General features: G+C 35.0%; 1 protein-coding gene across 1 annotated transcript in view; it reads right to left on the reverse strand.

Annotated features, from left to right (window-relative positions):
- The window catches only part of fz2 (frizzled 2), a 131,358-nt gene extending 119,302 nt beyond the window's left edge, over positions 1-12,056 (reverse strand). Inside the window, exon 1 of the mRNA XM_065347979.1 lies at positions 11,054-12,056. The gene's annotated coding sequence lies outside the window, so the exon portion shown is untranslated. The remainder of the gene's footprint in view (positions 1-11,053) is intronic.
- Between the last annotated feature and the right edge of the window lie 415 nt (positions 12,057-12,471).

Raw genomic sequence — 12,471 nt, forward strand, 5'->3', positions numbered from 1 at the left:
GTCAAAGTGTACACTCCAACTGGCAGGAGGAGTAGAGGAAGAGCGAAGAAAAGACTTTTGATGATACACCGGTGAGCAATTCTTCTACATTTTCCCAGATGGGCTGACCAGCTCACTGGGTCAAAGTTCAATGATGATGATCATTTAAAACATGAAAAAAAGTTTTGATTGGTGAAGTTGACCCATATCTGTTGAAAAAGTTGAAAACCCCCTTTCACTCGATGAAATAAACTCATCACAAAAAAATTAAAATTCGGAAAAATTCAATTTTAAATTTCAAACATTAAAAATTTTTTTAATTCATTCAGTTGTCTTATTTTGACCTCCTTCTAGTTTCTGACGTCTATTTCATGAAAAAGTTGATTAAAATTACACTCGCAACAAAAAAATAAAAATTCGTTTATTTTTTGAATCTTATTCGAATTTTAATTTTATTTGTAATGAGTTCATTTCATCGAGTGAAGGGGGTTTTTCAACCTTTTCAACAGACACGTATAAATAAGGGTCAAATGGGTCAACTTCACCAATCAAAACTTTTTTTCATGTTTTAAATGAAAAAATCGATTTTTTTTCAAACTTTGAATTTTTTAAAATCAACTTTACGACATGGTGCCATCCCAATTTTTCTAATAAGTTGTTCAGCATGAAAAGTTGTCCGTAATATATTTTTTTCAGAATTTTTTAGAGCCGGAACGATATGAAAACTACGTTTTGAAACTTTTTAAGGGCCGATTCCGCATACTTTATTGCATAAGCAGCAGGCAGAATCCTTGACTAAGATTCACACGTTGCAAGTTTACTTAATTCAAGTACATTCACTTTTAAGTACTAGATCATCTCTGATCAAATAAATTTACTTGTATTTATTATTTTTCATCGTGAAATAGAATGGATAATCTGTCAATTAATTAAAAAATTAAGTTACTTGCGGTAGTTTGAATTGAATAAACTAGCAGCGTGTAAACCTTGCTTATCAGCATGCATCTTCAGATCTGGAGATCTACTGAACAGAATTAGGTGAAATTTGAAATATATATACTTTGAAACAATTAAAAGAAAATGTCGGAAGCGATTTTCATTTGATTGAGTATTTTTCGCAGAATTTGAAATTGAAAATGAACGAAATTTGAACACTTTTCAATCATTGATAATTCCAAAACTATTCAAGTAATTAAAAATCCCATCCGACATTTTTTTCTAATTGCTTCATAGTATCTATATTTCAAATTTCATCGATTTTCGTCGGATAGATCTCGAGATCTCAACACTCGAAAATCAGGCGGACCGGGTATGCAATCGTGTATGCGGAATCGGCCCTTAAGCTAATTTTTTGTACGAAAAAAAGTGGCAACACTGATTTTTATGATATCACCAAAAAGCTTTTCAAAACCCCTAACTATGGGGAAAAGTTCCATTTTGGTAGGTACCGCGGTTATCGAGACTGCTGAAATGGATGATATTATAGCTTCACTGAAAACTTTGGCACCCCCTGGCTGCCGTTAAAAATGAGCTAGAGGGCTGCGATTTGCGCCAATGGTCATCCCTTTGGAAGGTATTTCCACAGGAAAAATTTCAAAAATATCGCCGAACCCATCTACCACTTCTTGGTTCAATTGATGTGGAATGACCTAATATCAAAATTTTTTCATCTCTTACATTTTTTGCTGAAAACTAAAATTTCCTCGTGAAAAGTAATTTCATTTCATCTCAAAATTTGAGCCAATAACGTAAATTAGTCAACTTGGTAATATTTCATCAACTTGGATGTTTATTACTTATTCTTATTTTTCGAAGAATTCTCGATGAAAATATACTTAATTCGCAATTTTTATAGATTTCAACACCGCAGTTACCTTCTCAATTGAGTAATTTATGGTAATTTGTAATAAAAATATCAATCACTCGAAAAAAAAATCATAAAAAACTACAAAAAAAAGTACCTATTCTGTCGTTGAAATTTATGAAGCGGGTCATCAAATAAATTAAGACAGGTATCACGCTGCTCGTTCGGGACACTAAAAAATTTTGGCAACGCGAATAAATACTCGTAGTTTACTCGAAAAACCTTCGTTAATTACAGTATGATAAATTGGAACGAAATTACATACTTCAAAGTGACCTACCGGAAAATTTTCAAATATTTCCAATGATTCGGTTTCCAACCAACGTGTATGTTTTATGGTAGATATATTTTACGGTCCTACAATATATATAAAGTCCTTTTTTCCATCAAAAGAACGAAAAAAAAAATTAATAAAATGTTTTTTATTTTAAAAAATAGTTTTCCTTTACGGAGCGAATAGCTCGGTCAATTTGAAAAGCTGCCTCTCTACGGAGGTATGTATGTATTTGTACCACGTTAGGAATTTTTTAATTAACGGAAAGCCGGTATTTCCGATAATTTATTGTTATCCTTAGGGCTAACCGGACAAATCCTTTGAACGTGGCCACTGCGTGAAATTCTTTCAACCTAACAACTTCCGCACAACCGCATCCTCAAGATAGGTACCTATATTGCATTAAACGGAACGTCTTCAGGATCCATCTCATCGTGCTGTGTTTCGCGTTTATCAAATAGGTACCCCAACTTTGAGCTTTTTTATACTCGTACGTCTTACCATGTATCCCAATCCCTTCATTTGAAGGTAGATATATTTCGTGCAAACTTTGTGTGCTTTGAGAACTTGAAAAAATAAAATAAAAGGTGCAACATCTGCGTATAAGGGAAGAGTGTTCACAAAGCCCCCCTTATAAATATAAGTAGCTAGATATACTGTACAAGGGTATCTAACGTAAGATAAATGTGTACCATCGTGCACGGGGTATTAAAGTTAATTATAACGTTTCCTTCGAGTAGGTAGGCGTAAAAAATATCCATAAATTTTTGCACAACGATTAAGCCGCTTAAGTAACGCTTAAGAAGTCTTAATTATGATTTTTATTTCCGATTGAAATATTTCAAAATGCTACAAAGTATGGAAGCGAGAATTGCACGGTGCTTTGTACTCGTAAATATGCTTCTTTGTGCAAAAAAAAAACTTTCTTTTCTTAATTTTTTGCTAAATGAATGGACCATTAAATTCAGAGATTATTTCAAGAGGTAGCTCCTCACATTTTGTGTACCTAGTTCCAAAAATTCGTTGTGTAGATCGTGATTTCAAAAATCAAAATTATTCGTTATTGTTTTGAACAAAATTTTTTCAAAGTGGTGGTTTGGTTTTCGATATATTTTCTTCTGAGTAATATGTAGAAAAATTATTAAAAGTCGTCCAAATTAATTTTTTGATATAAAATTTTCCAAAATTATAAAAATTATTGCAAATATTTAACTTCGAGTTCGAGGCAGTTTTACGATCTTACGAACTTTGGATTGCTCCCTGATTCTAACACTCGTCGAAATAATTTTGAAAATTATCCTTCTATTCATAATCAGCATAGTAACGTGTGTTAGCTGAATTTCAAGGTGACAAATTTGTAGTGGTAGGTATAGAGGTACCTTATGAAGGTAATTGTTCGTCACCGCTCGTTTATGAATGTTTCGATCATTTGTTGTGAAGTGTAATTTTCATTAGCGAATATTTCCATATGGACTCTGAGCGATGGTACCATACTTTATGACTTCGAGTAGCTAATTAAAAATTATAGCCGTGTTGCAATTACCTAATGCTAATTGATAAGTAGCACCCTTACACCCTCGAACAACTTTTACATTCGAAACACTTGTACGAATCCCAAGCAGCACAATATAAAAATGAAAGTTCATCATCACGAGTCATTCAATTTCGTGAAAATTCTATACCAGGTACAAACACGTACGTATTTGTCGTGCATCAACTCGTCAACATGGAAAAATCGTTCTTTCTTGCGATTTGTTCAATAGCTTGCTTAATAGGTAGGTAAGTATATTTTTTTAAAAGTTGGTTTTTGAAAATTTTACTCGGTATTTAAAGAAGTCATATTTCAGCTCAAGCTTTATGCGGAAGACTTGTTACGGAAAACAATCAGCTTGAACTCGCTGAGAGCCCAAGTAATAATTTACTCAAATTTTCAAAAAAAAAACGTATGTATCTATCTTGTACTTACATACGCCATTTTCCCCAAAATTCACTGTTGGGTCATTCCACGTCAATTGGACCAATAAGAAGTGGTAGGGGGGTTCGACGATTTTTTTGAAATTTTTCCTGTGGAAAGACCTTCCGAAGGGATGACCAATGGCGCAAATTGCAGCCCTCTAGCCCATTTATAAAGGCCGCCAGGGGGTGTCAAAGTTTTCAGTGAACCTAAAATATCATCCATTTCAGCAGTGGATTACTCGATAACCGCGATACCTACCAAAATGGTACATTTTCCCATACTTGGGAGTTTTGAAAGGCTTTTTGGTGATATCATAAAAATTAGTGTTGCCACATTTTTTTTGTACAAAAAATTAGCTCAAAAAGTTTTGAAACGTAGTTTTCACATCGTTCTGACTCTCGAAAATTCTGAAAAAAATATATTATAGACAACTTTTCATGTTGAACAACATATATTAAAAAATTAGGATGGTAACATGTTGCAAAGTTGATTTTAAAAAATTTTAAGTTTGCGAAAAAATGCGATTTTTTGATTTAAAACAAGAAAAAAGTTTTGATAGGTGACGTTGACATTTGTCCCCTATTTTTACGTATCTGTTGAAAAAGTTGAAAAAACCCTTTCACTCAATGAAATGAACTCCTCACAAAAAATAAAAATTCGAAAAAATTCAATTTTCAATTTCAAACATCAATAAAAGTTTAAATTTATTCAGTTGTCTTATTTTGACCTCTTTCTGACGTATTTCATGAAAAAGTTTATGAAAATTACACTCACAACGAAAAAATAAAAATTCGTTCATTTTTTGTGAGGAGTTCATTTCATCGAGTGAAAGGATTTTTTCAACCTTTTCAACAGATACTTAAAAATAGGGGTTCAAATGGGTCAACTTCACTTATCAAAACTTTTTTTCAAGTTTCAAATCAAAAAATCGCATTTTTTCGCAAACTTAAAATTTTTTAAAATCAACTTTGCAACATGTTACCATCCTAATTTTTTAATATGTTATTCAGCATGAAAAGTTGTCCGTAATATATTTTTTTCAGAATTTTTGAGAGTCGGAACGATATGAAAACTACGTTTCGAAACTTTTTGAGCTAATTTTTTGTAAGAAAAAAAGTGGCAACACTGATTTTTATGATAGCACCAAAAATCAGTTCAATACCCCTAACTATGGGAAAATGTTCCATTTTGGTAGGTATCACGGTTATCGAGTAATCCACTGCTGAAATGGATGATATCTTAGGTTTGCTGAAAACTTTGACACCACCTTGCTGCCGTTAAAAATGGGCTAGAAGGCTGCGATTTGCACCATTGGTCATTCCTTCAGAGGGTCTTTCCACAGGAAAAATTTCAAAAAAATCGCCGAAGCCCCCTATTACTTCATGGTCCAATTGACGTGGAATGACCCTGTTTTAATGCTTAAAACAACATTGACAAACAGAATATAGGAAAGCATTAAGTACCTACATGTATTACATGATGTTTTATTGCGCAGGTATTATTGATAGCCCATTCTTGTCCTGCGCATTGCTCAAAAGTGTTTCCGCATGCAATGAAACATGCTCCTTGATCGGATCAATTTACGGCCTACCGATTGCTTCAGGTATCTGCAGTGAATATACAGAATGCCTGTGTAACATTTTACCAAAAGCCTCTCTAGAAGACTACTGGAATAAGAAATTTGACTCTGACTCGAAAAACGTGCTTGGAGAAATCCTCAAAGATGAAGCACTTTCTGAGAAAGTCCTCGCTGCGCTGGAAACGCCATTTCAAACGTATCAAGAAACCATATCCGCTCTAAAACCACTCTTGAAAGAGAAACAGTTGGAAAATCTTCATCCCAAGGACAAAGAAGCTCAGAATATATTCGTCGCTGATGATAAATTTAAAGCTGTTGAAAACTATGTCGTCAAGAATCTAGAATCAAAGATATCCGCAGATGGTAATGATATCAAAAAAGACCTAAGCAAAGTAATACGGAGCGCTGACGGTAGCTACTTCAATCGTATCTACCTAAAAAGTATCTACCAAGAAATATGTCGCTCACAAAATGAGCTTTTGATCGAAACTCTCAATGAGCGCAACAGAGGCCGCAATATTAGCTCCTCTGTCTGTTCCCATAATAAAGAAGATGGAGGAAATGTGATCCGTCTGATAGATGTAGCAGCAGTTGATAAGATGATCAAAATACCGTGTAAAAAACCGTCTAATAAAAGTGATACCAGCACCAAACCGAAAAAATCCAAGAGCAAAGATCGATCTTCAAATGCCAAAAACGTTTGGTGGAAGCTACAAGGATTTAAAAAATCAGAAGTTGAAGAGCTCAAACAAGGCAAGAAAAATTGGGAGGTTGACGGTTACTATTATATTAATTTAAGAAAGACTAGCTATGAATTGTCGCTGACATGGCATAATGAAAAACATGGAGTTGATATAGTAATGGATAACCTCTACAATAGTGGAATCACCCAAGAATGGGATTCAAGAATGGGATTTCCCAAACGCCTCTGTTGAACTGAATAAGAATACGGATGGAACAAGAACTCAGAAATGGGCGTTCAAGAATTCCACTTATGAAGTTACCATAAACTCCAAAGGAAAAATTCAACGCGAAGAATGGCAAGGTAAAGAAAAGAACAATTTAATTAAGAAATATAAACAACTTATGAATACTTGGTGCGCTGAAAACGATTATTTCATAGGCAAAGATAATTGTATTATATATTGAATAGGAAAAAAAAGTAACTATTTAGAGTAGAGTTGTCTTTATACGTAGCGCGGCATTTATTGGAAATATAAATTCCTTTTGACTAACTTGAGTTTTATTTTACGTTTGATACCTAGGTGTACAAATTTAGGTAGACTACATACGTCGAAACAAATATTTTACTCATTAAATAAGTACGTAACACATTTGAGGTGTTTTTGAGGTCAGGAGACTCTCTCAAAGTTGCGAAAATGGCCGTTTTTGCCCTACTTTACAAGTTTGTACAATGTAGCGACATTACTATAGTTTTTCGAAAAAAACCAAGATCATTTTCGGAATTTGCGCACTTTTTTAAGAAAACTACTTTCCCCGATTTTTGATTTTCGAAGTTTCAAGCGTGTAAGGAAGATTTTTATTTGTACAAAATATTTTTAAAACTCGGAGCGCGCGATCTGGCGTTACTCCACCACGTAATCGTGGCGCGGAACTGTGTTCCCCCGAAGTTCAAATTGAATTTTTCGTATTTAGAAAAATTAGCCTTATGCGCTTGAAACTTCAAAAATCAAAAATCGGGGAAAGTAGTTTAATTAAAAAAGGGCGTAGAATTCGAAAATGACCTAGGTTTTATTCGAAAAACAGTACTGATGTCACTACGAACTCTTGAAGTAGCAAAAAAGGCAATTTTCGCAACTTTGACGGTCTCTTCTGAGCACAAAACCAACTAAAATTTAAAAAACTCACTCTGTTTTTTGTTTTAGGGTCTAAACTATCGATTAAGCCCATTTTCAGCCCAAAAAACGTTCAAAAATGTTGCCCAATGTAATTTTTTTCAGTGCCCTCCCCTTCAAAGGTTGAATTTTAGTGATACAAATATTTAAAGCATAAATTTTCTAACACAATAAAGCCATATTTTGCAGATGAGGTGAATAGGTTCATAAGTTCATTTTTAGTTCTTCAGCTGCAATTAGAAATTCCCCCCAAAAATTGAAAACTCAGTGGATTTAAAGTGCGGAGAGGAGTGGGAGTTGAAATGAAATTATTATTCAAACTGGTTTCTTTTATTCCAAAAAAATGCCCCCTGTTAAAAAATTGCCATGAAAACAGGTTTTTTCAAATTTTTAAAAATTCCTCAAAATAGTTAACTATTTTGTAATGTTTCAATTTATTTATTTATTTGGTTTTTAAATTCCGGACAATCGACGTACCACAAAATGGGACTACTTTGACTACCTATGTGTCTATTTTTTTTTCAAAGAACCAATTTGCTTTTTCTCAGATCAGTTTTTCTCTTTTCAATTCTCTCAAACATCAATTCCACTCTCAAATAGCAGAAGAGGAAGCGGAGGAGGAGGAGGGTCAAATATTTTCAAATATTAGGTGTTGTGTACAATAATATATTTTCTGTATGTTTATGAAGCTATGATCGGAAAGGAGTGGGTAAGGGGGTTATTTTGATTTGAATTTTTGAACTTCATCGCCACTCCCAATAGCTGGAACATGTTATAATTTCAAGAATTCTTTGATTAAAAATTGTAATAGATGAGTAAGTACCAGTTTAATTATGTTTGGAGTACAAAGATCTCGAGACAAACTGAGAGAAAAGGCGTTAAATGGTCTTAAAATTCATTGCAAACTTCCAAAATTTCACCAATTTTTCGAAAAGTACAAAATTTCTGATTTTTTCTCGATTTTTTCTATCATGGGTTAGTTTTTATTTTTAAACTCACCAGGGAACTTTTCGAACTCACACTCTCCGATTTGAACGAAACCAAGCTTGATCGATCGATCATTATGCCCTAAAAAGCTCTCGTAACCAAAATTTAAAATGTAAAAAACAATTTTTGAATTTTCAAAAGAATTACCTAATTATGAAAATAAGAAAATTGAAAAAGCTATTTTAGGATGATCTTTATTTTTTCTCAGCAAAGTGAACCAATGAGGATAATACTTACATTCAATTCGACTGCTATAAAAAATCAACGGTTAGTAATTTTGGGACATTCTGGAGCCTCCAATGATTTTTCAATTTTTCCCAAAAATTTCAAATCGCTCTGGAAAGAACTGAAAATTAACTTCAGAAACTGAAACTTTGGTCAGTGCTTATTGTACATTTCTCAGTCATTTCAGGTGGTTGTCTTGAAATTCGAGGAGTGCCAGTTCAAAATTGAATTTTTGGCCAATTTGTAAATTACATAAAAAGTAAAAATAAAAAATTTCAAAAAAAGTAGGCCCATAGCGAGTAGTTTTTTTTTTAAAACATACCATTTGGTGTGTTTATGCGAGCTCCTGACTCGAAAACAATCACAATTTGACCTTTTTGAATAGCTTCCAGCAAGTTTTCGACTGTTTCTAGAATAAATTTCAAATCACCCTAGAGGGACCAAAAATGTGCTCTTGAAATAGTCGACAGGGCATCTAATAAGCGCATGATCAAAAATGTAGGTTCCGAAGTTCACTTTTCACCATTCTAGAGTGATTTTAAATATCTGGAAAACAATTAAAAAACTTCAAAAAAATTTATTTTTCATGAAAATATTTGAAAATTGCTCTTAAAACAGTTCTTTTTAAAAAAAATTTATTTACTTAGTTATCAAGAAATCCAAAAATCGCTTTAGGACCTGAAATGTTGGTCACAAGGGTTATAATTCGGACATGTTCTTTCGATTTACTTTGGGTACGTTCAAGTCGAAGAGTGTGGGTTCGTAAAGTTTTCATCAGTTTGAGGAGGGGGAGGGGGCTGATTCACCCAATTCATCTGCCAAGTGCAAAAATGTATTTTTGTAAATTTCCTAAATTTAATTTTGCTACATATATAGAAAGAAATGGAATAGAAAGTGAATTGGCACCAGAATGAGGATGACATGTCAGTTGCCACAGATTTTCTATACGCGAGATTTTTCACACATACTTGAATAATTCTACTATGGAAAAAACGGACAGAAATTGCGTATGGAATTCAGTAGGAATAGTTATAGGTACCCTCGACGAGTAAAACAAAACGAACAAAAACTACCTACAATAAGAGTTCTGTTCTCAAGAGGGTAAACGCCACTCTATCCAGCAAAACCAGCAACTACACAAACTGCTCGATCATTATTTCGCCATATAAATCAATAATTATTAGTATTACACGCGTAATTCGCTTTATGAACTATAGAATAAAATACACACAGACGACCATAACGCAGCCGGGGACACAATACAACATACAATCGACTTAGACGACACTGACGACGCAGCAGTGACCATGGCGACAAATCTGGATTAATGTGCGACGACATACACAGGGACAGGGACCAGGACAAGGGTCGAGGAATACGAGTGATTTGTGTGCAAAATAGAAGAATTCTCCACATCGCTATAGGATTCGGGGATATACTCTCTAGCTCTGTGTACGACGACGACAACGTCCTCACGTCGTCGTCGTATCGTACTGCAACCACACAGCAGCAAGTACTACGAGGGACAGATTGTCAACCCTTCTTTGTAAGTAATTTATAAAACGTACACGAAAGGTACTCCGGGGTACATAGTATGTAGATCGATTGTATTTTGATATACAGCAGATGCGAAGAGGCGACGAGGGGGAGGGCAGGGTGCACGTACCGCGAGCTCTTTTCCAGAATAAACTGTCAACGTGATTTAGTCATTATTTTGACAATCGAGTCGTCCAACCGTTCGTAATTATGGGAGTAAATTTTATGGTGGTTGGAGCAGTTTATAGGAGAGATCCGATCGGGGTGGTGATTGTTGTTGAACGAGGATGGGACGAGGTACGAGGGCGAATAAAAATAAGAACTAGATGATTAAGTTTACATTTAATGTAACGATAATGGCTCTCTTAACGTTTATTACGACGATGTGTCAACGATAAATATGGTATACATATGTAGGTATCTCTTATTGTCGTATGCAATATGTAGGTATACGTGATGGAAAAAAAAAACAAACCGGATGATAGATAATTTTCATTGCTGTATCGAGTCGAGTAAGTATAAGTATTGAACGATGGGGAAAGAGTGTGTAAGGAAAAATATGTACGTTAAAAGACATTATAAAACGATAACGAGCCCTGAGACACCTACATGTCGTCCAAAACGATCTCGATCACGTCAATTTACCAACAATTCGTTCAGTTTTTATCTCTATAATATACTAATTTTCTACGTACCACGTTCGATGTCTAATGACACCTACGAAATACAATTAAATATTATAGATATTGGTACCATATACAGAAGTATGTACATAAGTCGAAGACAGCTCACTTACCTCGAATTTTTCTCCGCAAGTTTCTGATTATTAGGACGAGCTTCTCGTACCGGCTTCCACTGAGAACTAAATGTGTACTTTTGCTATGTAGGTAAATGCAATTTTTTCTGTACACTTGCGAGGTTTACTTAAGCACTCGACACAAGTTTTATCACCGAAACTTTGCTCTTATCAGTATAGGTAGGTTAATGCAAGAACAATTGATACAGCAGAGTACCTACTGTAGGTGTCGCGAAGTGAGAAAATGGGCCGTATCTAATCTGTACAAGACTAAACTAAACACGTTTCCTTTTTTCACGAAAAAAAAAACACACTATTCACAGAGCTAGAAATTTTATTATTAATTAGGAAGCGGTTGATTCTCGACGAGAGAGCGTCTCTTGATAACGACCTTGTTGATAGACCAGTTGAAGGAAATTTCACAACAATCGAGTCAAAAATATGGGCACGATTGGACTGAAAAAGTGATCGTATTCGTGGCAATGGTAATACTACCAAAAATAAATATTGAATTTGCGTGTTTATGGTTTCGTCGCGATCCCGACAGTGACAGATTCGTTGACAATTGTGATTTTTTCACAATTTGTAGAAAGCGGTCGCATCAAAGGATTTTCGGTAGCAAGGTCGTTATCGTGGCTGTAAATTTGGTAGCAAATCGCGTGAAATTCGCTGCACTCGAGAATAAGAAAAAACAGACCGACCGATACCGACTCGGAGACGATAATTAAGTATAAAAATCGTACGGTTTGACGAAGCAAAATTACGAGTAACTCGATTTGTTAAAAAATTTGCGAAATGATCGCCACAACTGCTGAGAAGAAATTTGACGAACTGCGAATCACACAAAACGGAGCGATTTTTTTTTCGATCGTCGTCGTCTAGTGAAATCACTGATGGGAACACGCGTACGTTTGATACTTGAGACGTATACGAAGAAAACTGCGGCGTTGAGAAAAGTGAGAGCTTTGAATGGCGTACAAACGGCACGAAGATCGGAGTAAAACTTAAGGGTTGTCGCCGGCTATTCGCACCCCCGAAAACGAGAGAGAAAACACCACATCGTCGCGTCGCGCGCCCTAAGCTTCCCTATTTTATATATAGGGGTTATTCCCCCATTTGTGCGTGGCTTCGGATCGATATCGGACCGACTCAGAAGCTGCCGCTTGCCGGTTTTCCGGAAGACTTTAACTATACATCAAACGTTTGATACAAATGGTTTTATTATACGTCTTTATTAATTTGACGCTGGCTTTATGAGGCGACCGTTTTATGCTCACGGTGGGTATGCGAATGCACTCCATGTACCCGACCATCTCCGTGTCCAAACAACAGCATACTATAGGCAGGGTTGGGTATCTACGCGTAGAATAACCTATTCTACATTTTGGTGTAGAATGCGTAAAATTTGGTGTAGAATA

Source organism: Planococcus citri, chromosome 2, assembly GCF_950023065.1.
Source record: "Planococcus citri chromosome 2, ihPlaCitr1.1, whole genome shotgun sequence".
Taxonomy (NCBI): domain Eukaryota; kingdom Metazoa; phylum Arthropoda; class Insecta; order Hemiptera; family Pseudococcidae; genus Planococcus; species Planococcus citri.